At 36.0% G+C, this 23,179-nt stretch overlaps 1 pseudogene; it reads left to right on the top strand.

The window, feature by feature from the left end:
- Nucleotides 1-23,179, top strand: part of LOC123249949 — a 67,012-nt pseudogene that overhangs the window by 16,751 nt on the left and 27,082 nt on the right.

The raw sequence follows: 23,179 nt of genomic DNA, 5'->3' as shown, positions 1-23,179 counted from the left end.
TCAGAGTTGTTTTGATTTGCATTTCTCTAATTATGAGAGATTTAGAACTCTTTTTCATGTGCTTAATGATAGTTTTGATTTCTTTATTTGAAAACTACCTATTCATGTCCCTTGCCCGTTTATCAATTGGGGAATGGCTTGATTTTTTGGTACAATTGATTTATCTCCTTATGGATTTGAGAAATTAGACTTTTGTCAGAGTTTTTTGTTATAAAGATTTTTTCCCAATCTGTTGAATCCCTTCTAATTTTGGTTGCATTAGTTTTGTTTGTACAAAACCTTTTTAATTTAATGTAATTAAAATTATTCATTTTAAATTTTGTAATATTCTCTATCTCTTGCTTGGTCTTAAATTCTTTTCCTATAGCTATGACAGGTATTCTATTCTATGTTCACCAAATTTACTTGTAGTTTCCTTCTTTATATTTAAGCCACTTATTCATTCTGAATTTATCTTGGTACACTAAGGGTGTGAGGTGTTGATCTAAATCTAATCTCTCCCATACTGTTTTCCAATTTTCCCAGCAGTTTTTGTCAAACAGTGAGTTCTTGTCCCAAAAGCTGGGATCTTTGGATTTATCATACTCAATCTTGCTGAGGTCATTTACCCTGTTTATTCCATTGATTCTCCCTTCTGTCTCTCAGCCAGTATCATATTCTTTTGATGTCCACTTCTTTTTGTACAGTTTAAGATTTGGTACTGCTAGGCCCCCATCCTTCACATTTTTTTCATTATTTCCCTTGATATTCTTGATCTTTTGTTCTTCCAAATGAACTTTGTTATAATTTTTCCAAATTCAGTAAAAAAGTTTCTTGGCAATTTAATAGATATGGCACTGAATAGGTAAATTAATTTGGGTAGGATTGTCTTTCATTATATTAGCTCATTCTATCATGAGCCATTAATATTTTTCCAATTATTTAGATCTAGTTTTAATTATCCAGGAAGTGTTTTGTAGTTGTGTTCATATAATGCCTGTGTTTGTCTTGGCAAGTAGATTCCTAAATATTTTGTATTGTCTAGAGTGATTTTAAATGGAATTTCTCTTTCTAACTCCTGCTGCTGAGTCGTGTTGGCAATATATAGAAATGCTGGTGATTTATGTGGGTTTATTTTGTATCCTGAAACTTTACTAAAGTTGTTGATTATTTCCACTAGCTTTTTAGTTGATTCTCTAGGATTCTTTAAGTGGGACATCATATCAAGTGATAGTTTAGTCTTCTCATTGCCTACTTTAATCCCTTCAATTTCTTTTTCTTTAATTGCTATTGCTAGCACTTCTAGTACAATATTAAATAATAGAGGTGATAATAGGCATCTTTGCTTCACTCCTGATCTTATGGCAGGCTTCTAACTTACCTCCATTGCAGATAATGCTTGCTAATTGTTTTAAATATATACTTTTTATTATTTTTAGGGAAGGGCCATCTATTCCTATACTTTCTAGTGTTTTCAATAGGAATGAATGTTGTGTTTTGTCAAAGGCTTTTTCAGCATCTTTTGAGATCATCATGTGATTTCTGTTCATTTGATTGTTGATATGGTAAATTACTTGGGTAGTTTTCCTAATATTAAACCATCTTTGCATTCCTGGTATAAATCCCACCTGATCATAGTGAATAATCCTCATGATCATTTGCCAGTCTTTTTGCTAGTATTCTATTTAAGATTTTTGCATTTATGTTTATTAAGGAGATTGGTTTGTAGTTTTCTTTCTCTGTTTTTGGTCTGCCTGGCTTTGGAATCAGTACAATATTTGTGTCATAAAAGGAATTTGGTAGAACTCCTTCTTTGCTCATTATGTCAAATAGTTTGTATAGTATTGGAATTAGTTGTTCTTTGAAGGTTTGATAGAATTCACTTGTGAACTCATATGGCCCTAGAGATTTTTTCTTAGGGAATTTCTTGATGACTTGTTCAATTTCTTTTTCTGAGATGGGATTGTTTAAGTATTTTATTTCCTTTTTTGTTAATATAGGCACTTTATATTTTTGTAGATATTCACCCATTTCACCTAGCTTGTCATATTTATTGCCATATAGTTGGGCAAAATAGTCCTTAATAATTACCTTAATTTCCTCTTTGTTAGTGGTGAAGTTGCCCTTTTCATCTTTGATACTGTGAATTTGATTTTCTTCTTTCTTTTTTTTAATTAAATTAACCAATACTATATATATTTTATATGTTTTTTTTCAAAGTACCAACTCCTACTCTTATTTATTACTTCAGTATTTTTTTTTACTTTCAGTTTTATTAATTTCTCCTTTGATCTTTATGATTTCCAATTTGGTTTTTATCTGGGGATTTTTAATTTGTTCTCTTTCTAGCATTTTGAGTTGCATGCCCAATTCATTGACCTCTTCCCTCCATGATTTGTTGATATATGCCCTCAGGGATATAGATTTTCCCCTGTGTACTGCTTTGGCTGCATCCCATAGATTTTGATAAGTTGTTTCTTCATTGTCATTCTCTTCAATGACATCAGCAATTGTTTCTTTGATTCATTCTTTGACCAACTAGTTTTGAAGAATTAGATTCTTTAAATCTGCTTTTCCTCAATCCCTTATTGATCATGATTTTTATTGCATTATGGTATGAAAAAACTGCATTTTATTATTTCTGCTTTCCTACATTTGTTTGCAATGTTTTTATGCCCTAGTACATTGTCAATTTTTATATATGTGCCATGTGCTGATGAAAAGCAGGTATATTCCTTTTTATCCCTATTTATTTTTCTCCAGATATCTATTAGCTCTAATTTTTCTAACATTTCATTCACGTTTCCTTCATTCTTTATTATTAATTTTTGGTTTGATTTATCTAGTTCTGATATAGGAAGGTTACCCCTTACCCCCCAAGTATGGTTTTACTATCTATTTCCTCCTTAAACTCCTTTAGTTTTTCCTTTAGAAATCTGAATGCTGTACCATTTGGTGCATATATTTTGAGTATTGATATTTCTTTGTTATTTGTATTGCCTTTCATCAAGATATAATTACTTTCCTTATCTGTTTAAATAAGATCTATTTTTGCTTTAATGAGATCTTTTTTTTTTTTTGTCTGAGATCATAATTGCTACTCCTGCCTTCTTTGTCTCAGTTGTAGCCCAGGAAATGCTGTTCCCCATTACTTGGGTAAACTTACAACTTTTCTTCTTTCCCAACTCTTTCTTCCAGAGTTTTTATTTCAGTTTTTATTTCTTGTATTATTTCTTTTAGGTTTTCATGTAGTCCTTGTGGAAATTTCATTGTTTGTTTTGAGTTTCTTGTAGTTGTTAACAGAAATGCTTTCTCCTTTTTTTCCCCTGGGGAATTTATAGATCTACAATTTTTTAATAACTGTTTGGAGATTTCTTTGATTTCTTCCTTTCCAGTTCTAGTCTATAAACTGTAGTTTTGTACCAGAGCCAGGTTTACTCCCTTGCTGTACTTTTAGGTTTAGTAAAAGGTCCTTCTAGGTCTTACCCCATGTCCCCTGGATTCCTGCACTTAACTCTTCAGGAAAATTCTCATGGGACAGGGGAAACTTGGGGTCTTCAGATTTCAAGTTGACAGTAGTGATCTCAGGACATTACTGGTGTCAATGTGGAATCTAAGAGAACCCCAAGTTTGTAGCAGCATGAGGTCTGAAGATCTCAAGTTTGACCTTGTCACATGAGAATTTCTCTGGCAGGAAATCCTAGACTCAGAGTTTCAGACTAACAATAGACTTTAAAGTACTTTTAGGTGAAGCTAACAGGCTCAATCAGGTTTTAAGTACCCTTTTTGTTCTAGTAGGTTTTCCTATTGTATCAAAGTACTTTCTCAGGTAGTCCAGCCCTTGGATAGATCTTTTCCTTTTGTGTCATCAGCCTCTCCTTAATAATCCTGTCTAGAACTCCTCATTTTCTTTGTAGCCATTTTAAAGCCAATCAACTATACTCCTGTACTCAGTTCCCCAAGAGGTATATAAGTTTCCCAGTATTCATGGTTCCTTGGAGCTATTGTCCTGCATGGTGATGTCTCCCAGGGTTTGGTACCCAGGATAGTCAAAGCCTTGGGGCTCTATGTGGATTTTGAGTGTGTGACTAGGTGGAAGCCTAGGAAATTGTAAAGCACTCTTCTCCTGATTAAAGTTTTTCCCAACTAGTTAATAGTTCTGTGTTTTTTTTTCCAGTTTAATAAGGTCACACTCATAATCTGGCTCAATATCAGTACATATTCACTTATGATCAAGAGAAATCTCAGATATATTATGATTATTATATTACATATATTAACATAGTATATGTAACATATTAGATATATCTAGAACTGAAGCTATCTCAGATCTCTAATAGGAATACCTTACTATAATAAAGGAGATGAAATTGGTGCCTCAACATGACATTAATGACATTTTATAGGAAAAGAAATTTTAGATCTGAAGGAGAATGGAGATATCATCTATTTCAACTCTGTCATTTTATAAAACAAACAAACAAACAAAAAAAACACCAAGGCTCAAGAGGAAGGAGAGTTGCCTCAATGCTACACAAATAGTAAATTGCAAAGCCTGATTTTACACTTCATTTTGCTGACTCCAAATTTTTCCCCTTGAAGACCACTTTCTTTAATCATTTTAGTTTGATTCATTTGCCTAAGGTTTGAAGCAATTTGTTGTTTTCTTCCTAGAAGAATCATGCTTTTTCAGTATGTCAACACAAATCACATTTGCTGCTGATGTCATATCAAATTACCAAGTCAACAAGCATTTATTTGTTGTTCAATTATGTCTGACTCTATGACCCTGCTTGAGTTATAATAGAGAGATTTGCCATTTTCTTCTTTCAGTTCACTGTGCTGAGGCAAACAAGGTAGAGTGACTTCTTCAGGATCAAACACCTAGTAAGTATCTGAGGCCAGACTTGAATTCAGGAACAGGAGTCTTCAAGTCTTCTGGCTAGTAAAGTGCTTGCTATCTTTTGGGTACTCTACCAAGCACAGGGAATACAAATTAAAACTGAAAGTTAGTCCATGCCTTGGAAGACAATACATAAAAGGAAGTTGAAAGGGTAGTAGGAGGGTGAGTATGTTGGAGAAAGTCTAGAGAGTCAGGAATTCTGTCTGGAAGATCTAGCAGATCTGGGTATTCTTAAAATAGAGGTTCTGGATGGAACAGCTAAGTGGTTCAGTGAATAGAGAGTTAGAGGGGAGTCCTGGGTTCAAATGTGACCTCAGACACATCCTGGCTGTGGGACCCTGGGCAAGTCACTTAAACCCCATTGACAAGCTCTTACCACTCTTCTTCTCTGGACCCTATACTTAGTATTGATTCCAAGATGAAAGGTAAGAGTTTTGATTTTAAAAAATGGGGGTTGTGGGAGGAACCAGCCAGTTAAAGGAAGAAGTTGCCTTGTGGAGGGTACTTAATGATAGTAATAACAACAATAACTAGTATTAAAATAGCACCTGCTATGTGCTAACCATTGTGCTAAGTGCTTTACAAATGTTACCTCATTTGATATTTATAGCAATGCTGGGAGGTAGTGCTATTATTATCCCCATTTTATAATGAAGGAAACAGGCAAACAGAGGTTATGTGACTTGTACAGGGTCATGTAATAATTTCAGTTTAAATTATGAGGCTGTTAGTAGCTTTTTAGTGGTTTTATTACAGCAAAGTAGAGATAGTAAAGAGGGGGAAAGGGATTCCTTCAGTTAAGTGAGCAGAGCACAGAGCCAGAGACCCACACCTGCCACACCTTAACCAAAGCAAAGTTCAAGCTCCCAAAAAAGCATGTGTCTCAGCCAAATTTATCTCCCAAGCCCCTGTACATCAAATGAGGATGTACTTAAAAGGATGCTGGGAATTTAGCTCAGGTGTAGCAAATTTTCCACCTTCAATTCTCCCCCTGTGATCCTTTGGGAAACCAGTCTTCTTAATGAATCATTTTAAACATAATTAACTAAAGTATATACAATATTTACAACAACCTGGGGATAAGGAAACAAAAGGGAATGAAGAACAATACCAATTAGGGGCAGTCCCCTTTGGTACAGCGAAGTACATATAAGCAAATGTAATCAATCCCCAAAAGTTCAATTCTGCACAGTTTGTTCAGGGACTCTTGGAGCAGTGTGTGGTCTCCACAGGCATCTCTGTGGTGCCTTCTCCAAAAAGTTCACCTTCTGGATTCTGGGAGGTAGTCTCTTATTCTAAATTAAACTCAAATTCAAAAGAAAAAATTCACAACAATAACATAGTCCCCCTGAGAAGGATATAAGGATGCATATAAGAATCACACAGGGATACATGGTAAATTAATAAGGCATATGAAGCAATTATCAAAAACATCAAAGAATACAAAAAAAATTTAAAAATAACCTCTGAGTGAAATATAGAATATTAAAAATGTGAAAAAAATTGTAGGAAGAAAGAAAGAAAAAAATTAACAAATCACAAGTTCTTGTAGCAATTCATGTTCCATAAGCCTGCAATGACAATCATTACTAGCTCAATTCAATAGTCTGGACTACATTAAGTTATCACAATGAAAGAATTTTTAAAAAAGACTAGATCTTGAAGAAAATGGGAAATAGCATTCCCTGGTCTGACCATTTTCCTTGCTTTTCAGGATAGCGGAGCAAGAACAACCACTGTTATGTACTTGATAGAGAGTATGGTACAAGGATTTAACACTGCATTTAACACATGTTAAAATGTCGCACCCTTGAGTCTCACACATAATAAGTTCTTGTGCTCTTTGCATAGAATGTCATCAATCCCCATAGGATTGGTTTGGTCTCTTTTATCTTTGTGCTTCTCTCACACTTCACAGGTTAACTTCTGTGCTCCTTTGTGGTCAGTTTTTTCTTTGATTTAAACATATTCATCGAACAAAAGTCTCATAATATTAAAATAACTAGTTGTCATAGTTCAAAGCTTTTTGGGTATGCATTTATATGCTAGGCAAATGACATCTTAGCTTATTCTATTGCTAAAATTAAAACAGTTAAAAATATTTTTAATATTGGTGACATGCTTAAAATACAAAAAATGAGAGAAAAAATCAAATACTGTGTCACACATGTAGGAAGAAAAACAAAAACTATTAAAAATGTATATATTTCACAATCAGAGAGGCTACTTGCCAAAAAAATAAGATTCATTTCCTCTTTAACTTGCCATGGATCCATAGTGTAAGTGCAAATGAGGTAGATAAAGCAATGGAGGTATAAAAGCAATAATATATTCTAGGAAATAAGAAAAAATTCATAAAAGGCACAAAATGTTATAAAAGGCACATTAGGTCAATATAGGTCACTAATACAGCTGTTGTATATGTATTGTTTTACAAGGGCAATTTGTTCAAATAGAAGGATCAATAAAATATAATGGAACAAAATAGTACAGATATAGCAATAGGGTTGTCTTAGTCAAATACAATCAGTAGTCAGATACAATCAGTTTAGGCAATTATTCATCATCAACAGAAGGTACAATCAGTCACATGAGTTGCTGTGTGACAAATATATGCTACAAGTTCTTTTACATCTAGCAAACATTGCAACCTTTGAGGAGATAGGTTTCAACAAATTCCAAAACACAAATTTCTATACTGCTGATAAAAATACTGTTATGGTTCAAAATATTATCCAGAAGCCAGTAGACTTTAGGGGAAATACTCCCTCTTGGGAGTCATCCAGGGGTATCATGCCCCCTAGGAATGCCTTCACACCTTCACTGGTATGAGACTAACACTCTATATATCTCCTCCATTACATTTTCCACAAAAGCACAAATATTGCTACAGCACTTTACTTCAGTTACCAAATGGACCCTTATATCTTATTACACACAAATCAAAAGCAAGCAGTCAGAGGTATTGAGGCTATGAAATCCCCTTAAAATCAATTAAGTCTCCAAAGGTTACGTACAGATTGATGGACCACTTTGCAATGTGACAAGTCTGATGGTACAAATAAAGAAAGCAGGAAGGTAGACAGTCAGTGTATTCAAAAATATTTCTTTTTCTTTGCTATTATTTGAAGGGGAGACAAAACTGAAAAGGGTTAACATCAATAAAAATAATAGAGTCTAAGGGGCACCACCTTCTGTCCCACAAGGAGGGGCATTAGCACCCTGAGTAGTTCAGAGACGAGCTCCACTTAAGATATACTGTTGAAGGGTTATTTGGTTTTGGTTATCAGTTATTTGACAATAATTTCTAGAATTGTAATCATCTTTAAAGTTATGATTCCTTGATTCATTCCTGTAGTTATTATTTCCATATCTATTATTCCATTGAATATTATTTCTAATTGCTTGAAAGAAATTCCTACAGTTCATCATTATAAGACCCTTCTTTCCACAGAAGTGGCAGGTAAGGAATTGATAGTTAGGTTCTTGGAGAGGGACAAGTGCTATTGGTTGAGTATCATGACTTTTTTCTTGTTTATCAATTCTGTTAGTTAAATATTTTAATTCTTTCTGGATCTTTTCTAGTAAATCATTAGTTTCTGATGGTTTTTCTTTAGTGCCTTTAAAGACATATGCAGCAGTTTACCTCAACTCCTCAATATCCATTTCAGGCCTTTTTGGGCAATGTGTTATAAAATAATCTTGTACTACTCTGCAGCAATTGTTAACAAAGTGTCGTTTTATATGTCTAATGTCTCTTTCTACAGAAATATCAAGGTCTAGGTACCTACCTCCTAGCTCAATGAGCCTATCCATAAATTGGGAGGGTGTCTCATCATCGGATTGTTTAAGGCAGTGGTGGGCAAACTTTTTATAAAGGGGGGCAAAGGAAAGGAAATGCTCATCTGTCAGTCTTTTTCTAAGGTAACTCTTTCGAAGTTTCATTGTACTGTATCCTACTCATTGTATTCATCAGATTAGGAATAATGTCACGTGGCTAGATAGAATATTTCAGGGGGCCGCATCTGGCCTGTGGGCCGTAGTTTGTCTATCACTGGTTTAAGGCATTTGAATTTAGTCCATCCATCTGGCATTCTCTCATTGCTCTTAGAATGGTTTCTCTACATCAATGTAGTTCCATGCATTCATCATTATCGTTAAAATCCTAATGAGGATCCACAGGTGGCTGGTGTGCTGTGTTGCGCCCTCAGGCTTTATTGACATGAGAGATGATCTTATTCCTCTCACATTCTGTTAAAAACACATGAAGTAATTGTTCAGCATCTTTGTACGCCAGATCAAAATGAAAGAATATATCAGCCATCTTTTTTGTTACCAGGATAGGTTCATCTTCATAGCTAGGTACAGCACATTTAAATTCTTTTTTATCCTGGGATTTGAAAGGCCTATGTCGTTTTACTTTTACCACATCCCCAATTTGTAGCACTGTAGGTACTTCCCTTAAAGGGAAAAGGCCTTCATTGGAATTGGTCAGTAGTTGTGGTTTTATAGGAGATGTCTGTATGGATACTGAGGTAGTACAGGTAGGAACTTGTATGGTAGAAGGACAAGGTTTTCTTGGGACTGGGGTTGGTGGGGTGGGAGACGGGTCAGGGCTGGATGGGGCATTGAGAGAAGGAGCAGGGGAGAGAAAGTTAGTCAGGAGTTGTTCAATACAAGAGAGGTAGTTTTCTATCCGAAACATATGAGAGGGTCTTCTGTGTCTGTTTCAGTATCAATTTCTTTGGGTAGTTCAGGAATAGGGTTTGAATTGGATATATCTTGGATGGAATCATCTATTAGCATTGGACCATTTAAGGAGTGCTTAAAATTGTCCAATTGATTTTGAATGTCAGCTTGGATTTTAGCTTGCATTTTTTTGTATGATAAATTTTTGTGTCTTAATATTTAGGAATTGATATAGAAAATTCCCTACCACCAAAAAGAGAAGGAGACGTTTTGAGAACTTAAGTGTTCCCAATTGAATGAAATACAAAAAGATTTCTTGTAAAGTATCATGATGATTTGTGTTGTATTTATAAAGGTCTTATTTTATAGTGTTTTATAATATTTTATATGATGTTATATGATTTTATTGCTGCTTTCCAGTGGCAGAAAAGCAGCCACTGCAGTTCAGCAAGAGGCAAAACTGAGTGTTCAATAATGGCCTCTACTGGTGTAGAGGCAATGAGGAGGGCCAGAATCCAGGTAGGAGTAAGGAGAATCTGGCTCCAAAGGCAGGGTTGAGGAGATTTTTTTAAGGTAAGGATTTTGGGCTGGTTTTTAGGGGCAAGGATACATCTTAGCTGGAGTGGGAAAAGGTTTTAGTTAAAAAGAAATATAGGAAGCAAGCTGGGGTGGGTGGGGAAAAAAAGAGTTAATTAGGAGGGAAGACCAGCTGCTTGGTAAGGGAAAAAGGGATCCCTCTTCTCTGAGTTGGGGTTGAGCAGGGAGTTTAAAGCTTACCAGTAGCAGCAACAGTAAACAGCAGCAGCAACAGCAAGCAAAAGCAGCAGGAGCCTCTGTTAGCCTGACTGCCTGGCTCTCCTGGTGGGCAGGTGTAGGCAATGAGTCTGGGAAAGCTCTGAAAGGTTTCCCGGAGGGAGAAGGGAGAGCATGGCAGGAGAAGAGATTCAATCCCTTTGTGATCGCTAAAAATTGTAATAATTACAATTTAAATTATGAGACTGTTAGTAGCTTTTTAGTGGCTTTATTACAGAAAAGTAGAGATAGTAAAGAGAGGGAAAGGGATTTTTTCAGTTAAGTGAGCAGAGCCAGAGACCCACACCTGCCACACTTTAACCAAAGCAAAGCTCAAATTTCCAAAAAAGAGCCCTGTGGTGTGGGTCTCAGCTAAATTTATTTCCCAAGCCCCTGTACATCAAATGAGGATGTACTTAAAAGGATGCTGGGAATTTAGCTCAGGTGTAGAAAATTTTCTACCTACACAGTCACATGGTAAAGAAATGTCAGAGGATGAATGTGAATTCAAGTCTTTCTGACTTCAGGTCTAGTGCTGTTCAAATTCACGGCTGTAAATGTCTTTTAATATATTGTTCTAATTTATTTTTTTTTAATTAACAGTATGAGGGGGCAGAACTGAGGACAGAAGTTGAGGGTTTGTCTTGGCACCTTCTTGCAAGTTATCACCTCTTCAAGGTATCACTTCTGCTTAGAGGTTAGAATAAAGGAGTAGAGGATATAAGAAAATTGTTGGAGAGGTGGGTAGAAAGGGGAAACTGAAATATAAAACAGGGGCAATGAGGGAACTTACCATGATGGCTCAAGATAATTTCTGCAGGAAAGTAGTAGAGTTATTCATCTGCTGAGAGACCACAGGATTCTGGTGAGCTTGGAGAAGATTTGGAACATACTCTATGGGAATGCTGATAGACAGTCAGTGGGAGAAGAATACCGAGGATTGTCTATCACATCCAAGAAGAAATCATTGGATACTTCCTGTGCAATAGAAAGTGTGTCTCATTCTTGAGCCACAAAGATAAAGAAAATAGTTTTTGCTCTTACATTGGTTGAGTTAAATGAAATTGAATTAAGATTTTCTCTAAAAGCTATCTTCAACAATCTCAGTCCCAGTCTTCTCTCAAAGACTGGAGAAAAAAAGAGCAATATACTAAAGGAGAAAATTTTTTTTTTACTTTAATTTTTATTTTTTTAACCCTTAACTTCTGTGTATTGGCTCCTAGGTGGAAGAGTGGTAAGGGTGGGCAATGAGGGTCAAGTGACTTGCCCAGGGTCACACAGCTGAGAAGTGTCTGAGGCCGGATTTGAACCTAGGACCTCCTGTCTCTAGGCCTGGCTCTCAATCTACTGAGCTACCCAGCTGCCCCCTGAAATGGGCTTTTTTTGTTTGTAAGTTTTAAGAAATAAGTATCATTTTAGTATGAAAAGTTTTTCCTCCTTCCAAGTAAAGCTTCCTAGAACTAGAAGGTAAGTCTCCCTCCATCCACTCTACTATTCTTTCCACAATTTCCCACTGATTCCATAGGAAAGGATCTTCAAGGATCAAGTAGTAGCTCTATTAGGTGGAGGGAATATCATGTATTTAATACCATGGAATTAAAAGACTTCAAAATGTCAGTACCATTACACTACTCTTTAGCTTGACCTATGAGAATATGAGAACATGTCTTAGAGATTTGGCTTAGGAAAGAAAAAAATGGAAATGGAGAAATCATAGGACTTCATTAGAAAAAGGGCATTGAAAGAATGAAATTTAAATTTTATAGAAAAACGTATAGAATTGAATTTTTTTTTAAGAAAAGAACAGTTTCAGAGAAACCTATCACAAGCTACTTGGAAGCAATAAGGAGATAGAAGGAATGCAGGAGCCTAATGTTAAATTTAAACAATATTAAGAACACTTACTTTGAAACACACGATAACTAGGGAAATCTACAATTAAAAATATCAATAAACACTCATGCTCCAATAAAAAGCATGGTTTTCTAAGTGAGAATAAAATAACTCATAAAAAAGAAAAATAGAATATGTGATTAACAAAGAAGCTAGTGGTCTAAGAGGACACATCAAAACAAATATAATGAACAATATGGATTATTTTTCAGTGGGTTATAAAAATATATCCTATAATAGAAAAATAGGACATGCAACTAAAGAAGAATTAATGTTTCAAGAAGACACATCAAGATAAGCATAATGAAAACTATAAGTAATAATACTAGCATTAAACTAACGAACTTCATGTTCATTATTTTATTCAATAAGGTTAACAAATCCCATCATAAATCTACCTGGTTATAAAAGGAGTCTGCAAGTGTATTATATAATACCTAAGGTAGTACCTCTCAGTTGTATTAACTTGCTTTTCTTCAGTTATGGATGATTTAGAACATTTTTTCATATGATAGTTGATTTTGGATTTCTTCTTATAAAACTGCCTGCTCATATCTTTGAACGTTTTTCAATTGGGGAATGGGTTGCTACATACTCTTGAATCAAACTCATTTGTGTTAATAGCTGGGCAGCCACCACTATAGCAGGGATGATTCACAGGTTTACAGCATCTAAGTCAAACATCAGCTATTTAGTCCAGAAGCTTGGCACCTGCGTAGCTGAGAGTTATATAGATATTCAGAGAGCATCCCTAGCAAAGGGATGCATTTCAAATTGGCATCTTGTTTGTTAAGTTTCTTTTCTTCAAGTCTTTATTGAATGAGTCATTGCAGGGTCATTGCTAGATGTGGCAGCTAAGGGACTGCCAACTAAATAATATTTGGAGGAATTGTTTTCTATTTTGCTAAGATAAAATATAATAACATTAAAGCATTTTTCAAACCATATGAATGTTATTATTATTTCTGATTTTAGTCCAGATGTCATATAATATGGACATGTTCTACTTATGTTGCAATTTTCATAAATCTTTTCAATTTTGAACACATTGACAGTTAAGTTTGAGCACCATTAAGATGGCTACAGTGTTAGGTCTGGAGTCAGGAGGACCTGGGTCCAAGAGTGACTCAGGTACTTCTTAGCTGTGTGACTCTGGGCAAGTCACTTAACTCCAATTCCCAAGCCCCTGCTTATTTTTTATTTCTGACTAGTAATTAAAATACCTGAGTTCTAGTCTAAAATGTTCAAGTTAAAGATTCCTCCAACTGGAAGCTTCCTACCTTTTGTTTTTTGCTGGGCATAGAGTATCTCATGAGAGAAGGCAGGAAGGGGTAGGCATTTTTCATCTGTCCCAAAACACATTTCTATTTGTGCCAGCATGAGACAACTTCCACCTCCAACTGACAGCTCAGTCTCCTAATTGGGATGTGGAGAACTTCTGGTGCAAACTGGAGTGATCTTCTCTCTGACCTCAGGCTTTCCATCTTCTCCTGTTCCTGTTCCTTGAGGGAAGAGGAAGAGGAAAGTTGGTGAATGGAACTTATTTCTCCTAAAACAAATACAACTTCTATTTTCTGCTTTACCCTTTTCTAGCTTAATTTCCACCATTTTGATGAAAGTTGGAGTAGTGAATCAAGGCCATCCCTCTGACTATCTGATGGTATGCCTTGACTATTACATTTGACTCCAGACTGCTCTCCAACTTCTCTCTCTCTCTTTTTTTTTAAGAATAGTTGTGCCCATTCCTCAATGATAAACCTCTGACACTTATTCATTCCCCTCCCATCCCAATTCTGAACTCTCTAGGTGATTATACCAATCCCATTCCCCACTCTTTACTCCTTGATTCTCTCTTTTATCTAGGTTTTTAGGATCTCACTCTTCTGATTCTCCTCCTTCCTATCTCACCTGTCATCTCTTCCTATTGTTTCTGGATCCTCATTCAGACTGTGTTCTCTACCCATATGTGTCCCTCAGGGTTCTGTCTTGGGCCCTTTTCTTTTTTCCTTCCTAACTTCACTTGATGTTTTCCTCAGTAACTATGGATTTTCTTCTCACTTTTATGCCCACGATTTAGATTCTCATATCTTTCCCAAACCTCTTTGTTCACCTCCAATCTGCTTTTCTGGCATCTTGAATTGGATGTTCAGTAGACGTTTTAAACTCAGTATTTCCAAAATAGAACTCATTACTTTCCCTGCTATTCTCCCTTCACTTTCCCTATTACTGTGGAAGGGAACACCATCTTCCTACTCCTTCAGGTTGGCAACCTAAATGTCATACTCAGCTCCTTGCTCTCTGCCCCTCATCAAATCCAATCTGTTGCCAAGCCCTGCCTATTTTCCTTTTTTTTCTTCTTCTTTTTTTATTTTTAAACCCTTAACTTCTGTGTATTAGTTCCTTGGTGGAAGAGTAGGCAATGGGGGTCAAGTGACTTGCCCAAGGTCACACAGCTGGGAAGTGTCTGAGGCCAGATTTGAACCTAGGACCTCCTGTCTCTAGGCCTGGCTCTGAATCCACTGAGCTACCCAGCTGCCCCCCTGCCTATTTTTCTTTGGCACATCTCTTAGATGCTCTTCCTTCTTTCCTCTGTTTCTGACACTGCTTAAGCACAGACCCTCATCGATTCATGCCTGAATTATTGCAATAGCCAGCTGGTAGGTCCCCTGCCTCATCTGTCTCCCTATTCTAATTCATCTTCCATTCAGCCACTAGTCATTTCTCTAAAGTATAAGTCCAACCATGTTACCCTTCCCTGTCCCCTGCACTCAGTAAACGTCAATGGCTCCCTATTGCCTTCAGGATAAAATACAAAAATTTCTGGCATTTAAAGTCCTTCATAATCTAGCCCCCTGCATCATTTCCAGTCTTCTTATACCTTTTCCCCCCAACAGCCTCTTTGATCCTGCTGGCCTCCTGGCTGTTACACAAACAGTTCACTCCATCTCTCAGCTCTGGCCATTCTCTCTGACTGTCTACTAAAATCCCACCTTCTACAGGAAGCCTTTACTAATTTCTCTTAATTCAGGTGCTTTCTCTCTTTTAATTATTTGCTATTTACCCTGCATATAACTTGCCTTGTATATATTTGTTTGCACATTTTTTCCTCCACTAGATTGTGAGCTTCTTGAGGATAGGAGCTCCCTTAGCATCTCCAGCACTTAGCATAGTGCCTAGCACATAGAAAGCACTTAATAAATGTTTACTGATTGATGCTCTGTTGCAATGTCACTGGATGATGCTGGTCAAAGCTCCTAAGCTTTCTTGTTCTTTTTCCTTAATAGTGAAATGAAACAATAGGACTTAGAAATCTTTTCTAGAAAAGAGAAAGGAATTAGCATTTATATAGTACCTACTATGTGCCAGGCACTGTGTTAAAGGCTTCTTACAAAATATTGTCTTATATAATCCTTACAATAATCCTGCAAGGTGGGTGCTTAGGAAACTGAGACCAACAGAGATTAAGTGACTTGTTCAGGATCACATAGCTAGTAAATGTCTGAGGCCAGATTTGCATTTGCCTTCATGACTCCAAGTTTGGTCTATCTATTGTACTTCTCATAGTTCTAGAATTCTACAAGTATAACTCTCCTTGGAATTGGTGTGTTTCACACTGGTAGTCTGTTATGAACATTTCTTCCCAGGTTCTTCTTCATTACTTCATTACTTTATTCCTCACCTCCCCAAATTAAGAGAACCTATTATTTATAACAGTTTATTTCCCCATATTGAGTTATTATTAAGTTATTAATATTATTAATATTATTATTATTGTTATTATTAAGAAAAAGACAGCTAGTTGGCACAGTAGATAGAATACTGGCCTTGGAGTTTGGAAGCTCTGCCTCCAAGTTCTGTACACTTACCCTCTGCTTCCAATTCCAACTCAGATACTTAGCTGTATGACTGGCTAGTTTCACTTAATGTCTCTCAGCCTCAGTTTCCTCATTGGTAAAATGGTGATAATAATAATGCTATCTCTCAGGGTTAATGTGAGGATCAAATGAGTCAGCATACATAGAGTGCTTTTCAAACCTTAAAGAGCTTTTAAATGCTCATTTTTATGATTACTCTGTGTAGTATTGGCTGTTTTAAATAGATTACATGACCTATAATACAGATATGCATAGAATCCAAGAATAGGGAACCTTTTCAGTGTGTTGGCCATACTGTATACTATAATATAACATGACAAACGTTTAGGAAATGAGATAAAAATTTTTTAAACATTTATTAATATTTATTTTTTCAAAAAGTTAACATGGTTACATAATTCATGCTCTTACTTTCCCCTTCACCCCCTGAGCTCCCCCCTCCATGGCTGATGTGTATTTCCACTGGTTTTAATATGTGTCATTGATCAAGACCTATTTCCAAATTGTTGATAGTTGCATTGTGTGGTAGTTTCGAGTCTACATCCCCAATCATGTCCACCCAGACCCATGCGTTCAAGCAGTTGTTTTTCTTCTGTTTCCACTCCTTTAGTTCTTCCTCTGAATGTGGGTAGCGTTCTTTTCCATAAATCCCTCAGAACTGTCCTGTGTCATTGTATTGCTGCTAGTACAGAAGTCCATTACATTTGATTTTACCACAGTATATCAGTCTTTGTGTACAATGTTCTTCTGGCTCTGCTCCTTTCACTCTGCATCAATTCCTGGAGGTCTTTCCAGTTCACATGGAACTCCTCCAGTTCATTATTCCTTTGAGCACAATAGTATTCCATCACCAGCGTATACCACAGTTTGTTCAGCCATTCCCCAATTGAAGGACATCCCCTCCTTTTCCAATTTGTTGCCACCACAAAAAGCGCAGCTATAAATATTTTCGTACAATTCTGTTTATCTATGATCTCTTTGGGGTACAAACCCAACAATGGTATGGCTGGATCAAAGGACAGGCATTCTTTTATAGCCCTTTGAACATAGTTCCAAATTGCCATCCAGAATGGCTGGATCAGTTCACAACTCCACCAGCAATGCATTAATGTCCCAATTTTGCTACATCCCCTCCAGCATTCATTACTCTCCCCTTCTTTCATTTTAGCCAACCTGCTAGGTGTGAGGTGATACCTCAGAGTTGTTTTGATTTGCATTTCTATAATTATTAGAAATTTAGAACATTTTCTCATGTGCTTATTGATAGTTTTGATTTCTTTATCTGAAAATTGCCTATTCATGTCTCTGGAAATAAGATAAAAAATTTTGAATGTTCTTTATTGTTCCTACTTTGTTGATTTGAATCACAAAAGTTAAAGTCAAATTTGAAATGGAGGCTTCAGTGATGAGATAAGGGATGTTTTTTATATTTAAAAAAACTCTTCTAAAAATGTACAATTCAAGGTAAATATTTATTAATTTTTACCTTATTGGGTCTGAGGCCCTGGGCTAGCTTTCTAAGGGTGTGAACATAAAAACAAGAGTTTTGCCACCAAGACCATTACTTTCCAATGGAAGTGGATACAGTATGCTCAGATAAGTAAACACAAGGTCATTTGAAGTGGAAGAAACCAATAGCAAGGTGGAGGAATGTTAGTGAGACATTCAGGCAAAAGGTAACATATGGGGTAAGTCTTAGGAAATAAGACTTATGAGAGTCGAGCATAAGGATGACTATGGAGGACATTCCAAGACTGGAAATTCCCAAATGCATGGATATTGGAGAAGGAACACTGAGTTTGGGAACAGGTTCACTTGACTGGATTGCTGAGTATTAATGTGAGAAAAGGCTAGAAAACGTTTTGGGAATTGGATGGCCAATAGGTGAAAGTGCCAAGATGAGGAGTTTTTTCCCCTTAGAAGAAAAAGGGGATCATTAAGGGTTTTTGAGTGCCATCATCAGACAATGTATTAGGTAGTTGAGTTGAGGATACATAAGGAAAGGGGGAGCAATAAAGAGTCCAGGTGAGAGGAAGAGAGTGCCTCAACTAGGGTAGTGATCCTATGTATGGTAAGAAGAGGATAGATGCCATAGACATGATAGGACTTATTAAAGACATCAAATATGAGAGATGTGGAAGAAAGGGTGTCATTGGATGATTGAGAGGATGGATAGCACTCCTGTCAGAAAGAAGACAGTTTGGAAGATGGGTGGTTTGAGGTGGAAAGGTAATTAGTTGAGTTTGGGGTGTGATGAATTTGAGATGTTGGTGAAACATCTAGATGGAAATATGCAGCAGACAATGATAGCCATCTGTATTTCAGAATAGGTAGTAGGACTAGACATAGATTCATTTTTTGATAGTGGAGATTATTTCTTTCTTTGTATTTTTATTCCTGTCACTTAGCACAGTGCCTGGCACATTTTGTTGTTATTAAATCATTGTTCAGCTGTAAAGGTTTATTGATTGATTAACACTTGGTTTTATATTCTCTGGAACAAATGTTTTAATCTGGGGGTGAGGTAAGGACAGTCAGAAGCCTCCGGCTGTCCTTATAGGGGGAAAACTTTTTAAAAAATATTTTGATAACAGTATTTCAGTACAATTGATTTCCTTTAAAACCCATATATTTTTATTTCATTTATGTAAATATATTATTTTGAAAAGGGGTCCATAGGCTTCCCCAGACTACCAATAGGTTGGGAACCATTAAGAACTTCTCCTTTAGCAGAAAATCCATATTTGAATGATGGGAGGATGAAAGCAGGTTGAGGATTATTTAAGGAAATGTATGATATTTTAGTTTACAGTGCCAAATTAAAAAAAATAAAAATAATTTATATATTTAAATTTTCAGTTACATGTAGAAACAATTTTTGACAATTGTTTTCTGATATTTTAGGATTCATATCTTCTCCCTTGTTCCCTTCCCTCCCTTCCCCCAAGTGATAGCCTGATACAGATTATTCCAGTGATTTAATACAATCCATATTTCTATATTCCTCATGTCATGATAGAAGACACATATCACACATACAATAAAAAACTCATGAAGGAAATGAAGTGGAAGATGGCATGCTTTGATCTGCAATCAGACTGCAATAGTTCTTTTTTTACCTGTGGATAGCATTTTACATCATGAGTCCTTTGTGCATATCTTGGAAACTCACATTGCTGATAATAGTTTAGTCCTTCACAGTTTATCATAAAATATTTGTTACTATATACACTGTTCTCCTAGTTCTGCTCAATTCACTTTGCATCATTTCTTGTAAGTCTTTCCAGATTAAAAAAAATAAGTGTTCTAATACCTTTTTTAACACCAATGTTATTCTGGAGATGGTCTGTAGGTGGGAATCATGGAATATTACAGTCTCTGAAGATACAGACCTTTGGGTCACCCAAAGAGCATTGAATAGATATGTGATATTTGTGTAGTCTGTAATATATTAACAATGCTTGTCTACAGGCAAGAAGTAATGGCAAAGATATCATGCAGGAGATACATTTTGGAAAACTAGACAGACTTGTGTAATGAAAGGGAGAGATAAAAGATATTTGAATAGGGACTGGTCCACCTTGGTTGTTGAAAGACCTAGAGGAAAGCTTCTAACTTGTGTGGATTCCTGATGGAGGATTTATGGGAGGACATGTATAAGAATGTACTAGAGGAGAAGGGTGGATGGGTTTACACTCTGCACCCTTGGATGGAATGCCCAGATCAGATCAGATCATAAATGCAAGTCTATCACATATTCTCTAGCAAGTTTTTTACCCAACTTCCATTGGAAGACCTAATTACAGCTCCCTTTTATGTAAGTATTGAACAGGCAATTTGCACAAGAATTCAGTTTTAGGGAAAGGGTCTTTTGGTGGACATCGTGGTATGATAGAGAGGGCAATTGATATTGGAGTCAGAAGACCTGAGTTAGAATCCTAAGCTCTGCTTTTTATTAATCATATAACCTTAAGGGATCATTTTTGGTCCTCTATTTTCTCTTCTGTAACATCTAGAAGTTGGATTAGGTGATCTTCAGTGTTTGTTTGAGATCTAAATCCTTTGAAATTCAACATTTTAACAAAGAAGGAATAGATGGGTATTGGAAATGTTATATCACTAGTTATACTTACTATGTGGTCCTAGGAAAGTTGCTTAGCCCTCTGGCTGTCTCAATTTTCTCATCTATAAAATGAAGATTAAAATAGCACCATTCTCTCAGAATTTTTATGAGGATAAATTTTTTTTAAACCTTTACTTTCCATCTTAGAATCAGTACTGTGTATTGGTTCTAAGGCAGAAGAGAAGCAAGGGCTAGGTAATAGGGGTTAAGTGACTTGACTTGGGTCATATACCTAGGAAGTATCTAAGGCTAAATTTGAACCCAGGACCTCCCATCTTTGAGTCTGGCTTTCAATTCACTTAGCCACCTATCTGCCCCTGAAAATAGTAATTTTTGTGAAGTGCTTTCTATATCTTAAGGCATTATATAAATATGTTATTATTGTTGTTGGGAAAACTTGGATCTGCCCAAGTACCAGATAGGAGCAAAAAGGCTTAACTTTTTTTAGTTCATTAAAGTGGTAGAACCCAGAAAAAAATAGATTCTAGATACTATAATTCACAGGCACCTTTAAAACAATTTTGAAACTGTTACTGATAGGATAGTTTAAAATTCTAAGTTTTCTGCTAAAACATGGTTTATTTCTCATATTAATCTTATTAAACAGGCATTGACTTTTCAAAATATCGATGCTTATCATGCTCATGTTGTTAAACATGGTACCTGGCTAGGACTTGTATTACAGCTGGGTTCTTCCTCTCATTTCAAATGACAGGTCAAGTATTTACAACATTCCTATGTTTGTTTGCACACTCTTCCTAATCTTCCCCAATAAAGTTATTGTGTCTTATATTTGATAGGTCCAAGAACTCCCCTCCCCTCCTTCCCCCATCACATTACACCATCTCTTTAGCATTCAGTCTGTCTTTTAATTGGTTAGGAAAAGGCTACCTTTTCCCAGCAAACAGGCTAAATACTACTTCTCAGAACATTAGACTGGGTGGACTGACTCTTGGCTTCTTGGAACTTAACAGGTGAGTCATTATAATGAATCGTAAATGATTTAAAAGGTAGCCTCTATTTTTTCTTCTTTCAAATATAGAAACTTGTACATGGGGGAAAGTCAGTTACTTGCTGTCAAGTGGATTCTCCAGGAATTCAGGACTAGCAATGAAAATTAAGGTCTTTTTTCAAGCTATATAACTTGCTGTGGTTTTAAAGAAGAATCTTTTAAACTTTATGAGTTAAAGACAATCTGAACATTGTTTCATTGTTGGGAACTCATGGTCACCCAGAGGAGTGGTCAACAGTGTTTTTATTTTCCTTAAGCTCTGAGTACCACAGTCATAGCTAAGGGATCTATAGGAACTACTGATAGCGATGGAATAAGGGCAAGAGAGCATGGAAGAAAGGAGAGGGAGGAAATAGCAGTAGCTAGGATTTACATAACACTTTAAGTTTTGTAAAGCAATTTATAAATATTATCTTGTTTGATTTTCACAACAACATTGGGAGATAAATGATATTTTATAGGTAAGGAAAATGAGAAGGGTTAAGTGATCTTTACATAACTTTCCATAACTAGTAAAGTATCTAAGGAAAGATTTGAATTCGTGCCTTGCATAGTCCAAGTTCCAAATGTTTATCCACTGTGCCACTTGGGTGCTAGAGTAGCTAAAATGAAAAGGAAAGATGGATAATGGTTTGTGAAGTGACCAAAAATGCTAGTTCTTAGATAACAGAGAATTAGAGAATTTTAGAGTCTAAGAAGACATTTTCAACTATAAAAATTATACTTTACTTGTTCAAAGTTTGTCTGAAAACCTTATTGCTAGTTTTTGGAGAGGAATGTTTGATTATAAAAGGCAAGAGGAGAAAGAGACATGGATGTTTTTATCGTTCTGGGTGTTAAGCATTCACTTTTAAATCTATTCAAGATTTTTTCCTTTATGATTCATTGCTGAAACTCCTGAAACATCAGAGGTATGGGCAAACCATTCTTCTGAGGGCACTAGTACACTTAGTGACAGCCTGTCTCCAAGCTTTTTCCTCACTCTCCACCCTATCTGGTCCCAGCTATTTAGCCCTGTAGGTGATATTCTACAAACTATGACCTGGCAAGAAAGAAACACGGTAAATATGAGGGAGAGAGGGGGAGTGTCTACTGCTCACTTCAAATTTGTCTTTTATTGTTTCTCTTTTAGTCAATAGTTTCTGAAGTATTTCCTGGTGAAAACTGAATTCAGGAGATTCTTTTCGGCAAGCTATGCATGTGAACAAACATTAATGGGACTATTTGGTATCTCATAATCATGGTATTGTCTGACATCACCTTAAAAAATTTAGCATCTCTAGGGTATTGTCCAGAGGTATAAGTGAAACCCAAAATGAGTGAGTTAAATAGTTTTTATAAAATCCCCCCCACCCCCAATTTAAAAATCAGGAACCGTTTTTTGAATTATTTTGATATATATCAGGTCTTTCATGATCCTCTCCGTCCTTAACTCCACAAACTAAAAGTAGCCTCTTCCACCCCAAGTTTTTCAAAAGGAGTCAGAGGATCCAGACTTGAATTTGTGCTCCACCACTGATGACTATCTTGTATGACCTCAAGTCACTTAACTTATCCAGGACTTAGTTTTCTCTGCTATAAAATTAAGCGATTAGACTATGTAGGTCTGAATGTCTGATTCTGAGTCTTCCTCTGTAATGGATCACATTTTTCTTTATATTCCAGTTATTCACATGGTCATTAGAGATTATCATTATATGATATTGTCATTATATGATAAACTTCTAAAGGTGAGGGACCAGGTTGCTTTTTGTCTTTGTGTTTCCTTGGACCATCCTTCCTAATTGCTTATTGAATGTTTAATTGTATTCTTTTGAAATTTTATGGACTTTCTTTGTTTCTTTTTCTACATTTCTTTTCTTTTCTTTCTTTTCTTTCTTTCTTTCTTTCTTTCTTTCTTTCTTTCTTTCTTT

Source organism: Gracilinanus agilis, chromosome 5, assembly GCF_016433145.1.
Source record: "Gracilinanus agilis isolate LMUSP501 chromosome 5, AgileGrace, whole genome shotgun sequence".
In the NCBI taxonomy this organism is placed as follows: Eukaryota; Metazoa; Chordata; class Mammalia; order Didelphimorphia; family Didelphidae; genus Gracilinanus; species Gracilinanus agilis.
This window is presented reverse-complemented; position numbering and strand designations above follow the sequence as displayed.